Source organism: Fukomys damarensis, unplaced genomic scaffold (assembly GCF_012274545.1).
Source record: "Fukomys damarensis isolate Sample0158 unplaced genomic scaffold, DMR_v1.0_HiC HiC_scaffold_39, whole genome shotgun sequence".
In the NCBI taxonomy this organism is placed as follows: domain Eukaryota; kingdom Metazoa; phylum Chordata; class Mammalia; order Rodentia; family Bathyergidae; genus Fukomys; species Fukomys damarensis.
The window spans coordinates 26,359,100-26,362,834 of record NW_022900951.1 but is presented as its reverse complement, the minus strand read 5'-3'; positions in this window follow the sequence as shown (position 1 = coordinate 26,362,834).

Genomic DNA, 3,735 nt, shown 5'->3' with positions numbered 1-3,735 from the left:
TAGGACAGGTAGTTACCTAGGCAATCAACAGAATGCACCATAATTCAACTCTCTTTAGTTAAGAGCTTGTCTAAGACAAGAGAGAAGATTCAAAGAAAACCAGACACGAAAAGGGAATCATTACACCTGACACACTTGCAAACTTTACAAGAATGATCAACTGACATTTTTATTTTTTTCCAGAGATAATTAACTCAACCTGTCCAAGACACCCAGTTAACTTAGGTGAAATTTTCGGTCACTTGCCTAGAATACAAATTGATATGCATATAGTTTTACTTAGGACTAAAAGCTGATTTAAGAAGAATGTATTAGTGTATACATGAAGCCATTTAAAGGTAGTGTGCCACGACTGCTCATGGTGCCACCACCTCCAACCGACTAGATGCCTCACAGACTTGGGCTCAATCCTGACCTCACTGCTGCTTGACAGCCTCAAGTCCAGTTTTCTCTCTCATACAATGTGAAGAATTACCTCCTCGAGGGCTGGTATGCAAATTAAAGGAGACACAGAATGTAACACCACCTGGTACACAGTAGGCATCAAAAGTTACGTGTTCTTCCTTATGCTTTTCAAAATGTTTCCCCCCATACTGCTTCCTTGGCTTTCACTCTCCACATCTACATTGTCACTAAGTGCAGACAACTTGGCTTCAGCTGCAGACTTTGATTCCTGGGCCTCCTTTCTATTAATGTGGAAATAGTTTCTTCCCTAAATGACTTGTTCCTTCCCTAAATGACTGCCATCCCTCCCCTTTTGTCCTTCCTCGACTGGCTTACTTTTTGAGCCACCTTACTATAATTTTGTTTAGAAACCTCCCTCTGGGTTCCCTCCCTATAAAATAAAAATCTCACGGCTAGATTGTTGTTTTTGTTGATCAAGACGATTCAGTCATGGTCCTCAAGGCTGCACCTACTTCTCCGAGCCCATTCACCTTCCTCAGGACTTTTGCATTTGCTGTTCACTCTGCCAGGACCTAATGTGTTTTCGAGAGTAAATTTGACTATATGCAACTTAGCCACATGAGTGGACATTTTGCCAAGAGTATTTAGTTGAACACAAATTACACATGTTTATGACATTTATATTATGTTATCTGAGTCATAAATATCCCTTTCATCTGTTTGAATACTAGCAGGAGTTGGTAGCCAGTGGTGTTTAATAAGAAAGGACAGAGTTTCAGGGGGAGAAAAATTAAATTCATGTTTGGTCATCATATACTTTTTTCCTGCATAACAAACCACTCCTAATGGCTTAAAATAAATCTGTTATATCTTGCCATTCTGCAGGTCTGCTGGGCATTTCTGGCCTGGGCTAGCTGGCCTGATTACTGAAATCATTTGGATGCTCTACTGAAACTGAATGGCCTGGTATGGCCTCACACACATGTGCTTCAGCTGTGAAGGTTCAAATGTACTCCACTTGGAGTCTTATCTTCCAATAGGCTAGTCCAGGCTTCTTCAGAGAGCAACAAGACAGGATGCTCTCCAGCCAGCAAGGTGTTTCCAAGCCTCTGCTTGTGTTCTGTTTGTTAATATCCCATTGAACCCAGGAAGTCATACGGTCTATGCATATAATATGTGCTTTGGGGACCATTCCTGAAACAGTCTAGCCCAGCCACTTACTGATGCAACACTGGCAAATCACTTGTTTATTAAATATAGATCCCATTTATAAGAACAATTTTAACTTCTTTACATGTTCTATGCCTTCCTTTTGTTGTTTCCTTACAAGGAACTAGGGAGGGTTCGAAGGTAAACAAAATGCATTGGTAAGTATTTGCTATTTATGAATTGAAATGACTACCCTGAAAAATGGACTGGTTTTAATGTGGCTTTTCCCATAGATGTTTTGCATTTATATCTTTTTTTCATGGCAAAAAAATAAAGCAAAAAGAATAAAGTAAAATGAACTAAAAGCTCATTGCTAAAAGATACCCATTTTTAACATTTCAGTAACTTACTCTTCCACTTTTTCTATGGATTCTAACATTGACAATAACTTCCAAGCAAAGTTAAAACTTCTAAGAGTAAATGGATTTAACTATTTCCCACTTTGAAAACTCATTAAAATATTTATGTGTTGAAATGAAAACAAGTGGACATGCCATGTAATGTTTCTAATTAAGTTTACTGGTACATGTTAGGTATACACTATGGTGATATTTATCATTGGGAATTTGTACCTTTACATGATACATCTTGGTTCTTATTTCTTTCCCCATTCCCCTGCCCTCCTTCAACCACTCCACCTCTCCCTATTTACAAAGAGTTTTTTCCTTTTTTCATATAATTCCTCTCCCTTTTCTTTTCATTGAGTTTATTGGTACTTTTTAGGTATACAGTACTGTTAACATCCATCATTGGGATCTTGTACTTTACATGACAGGTCTTGGTTCTCATTTTTCCCCATACCCCTGTCCTCCCTTCACCCACTCCACCCTCCCCTATTTATAAAGACTTTGTTTCCATTTTTTACTTTTCCCTTATTTCCTTTCGCCTACCCTTCTCACTTCCCCTTTTCCTTTGGACCTTTTCTTCCTATTTCACATTATCTATCATAAATTTTGATTCTTCTGTGCACTTTCAGTTTCTCACACCAGAGAAATGTTTTGGTATTTACACCTGTGTGTCCTATCTATTTCACTTATGAGTATGGCCTCAATGTGCACCCATTTATTTATGTTTCTAATTTATCATTCTTTATAGCTGAGTACTGACCTATATACCTCTCACCATGCACTAAACTAAAATCAAAATGGATCAAAGATCTAAATATTAAAAGAGAAACACTAGGGCTGGGGATTTAGCTCAGTGCTGTAACACCTGCCTCATAAGCACAAGGGCCCGAGTTCAATCCCCAGTCCAAAAACAACAAAGAAGAAAAACCAAGAAACACTAAACCGGCTCGAAGAGAGGTTAGGCAGAACTTTTGAAGACATTGGCATAGGAAAAGATTTTATGAACAAAACCTCAGTCATATGTGAATGACTAAATTACAAAGAATCAACAACTGGGATCTCATCTTATTAAAAAGCTTCTTCACAGCAAGAGAAACCACCAACAGCATGAAGAGACTACCCACAATGTGGGAAAAAATTTCACCAGCTGTTCCTTAGTCAGAGGTCTACTATCTAGAATATATAGAGAACTTTTAAAAAAAATCAGACCTCACAAGTTTAAAGACCCAATCCAAAAATGGGCATCTGAAATGAACAGACATGTCTCAAACAAAGAAGTAAAAGCAGCAAGTAAATATCTGAAAAAATGTTCCACATCACTGGTCATTCAAGAGATGCAGATGACAACAACACTGAGAATCGAAGAGGATATAAAAAAATGGAAAGATATCCCCTGCTCCTGGGTAGGAAGAATCAACATAGTGAAAATGGCCATACTACCAAAACTGCTATATACATTCAATGCAATGCCAATTGAAATTCCAACACTATATTTCACAGAACTAGAAAAAAGAATCCAAAAATTCATTTGGAACCACAAGAGACCTAGAATAGCAAAAGCCATTATAGGCAACAGTCACATGGCACCAGGTGTAACAATTCCCAATTTGAAACTATACTACAAAGCCACTGTGATAAAAACAGCATGGTACTGGCAAAGAAATAGGCCTGAGGATCAATGGAACAGACTGGAAGACACAAAAACAAATGCAGATGTACTCAGCTACCTCATCTTTGACAAAGGAGCTCACCATCCTCAGTGGAGGAAAGATAG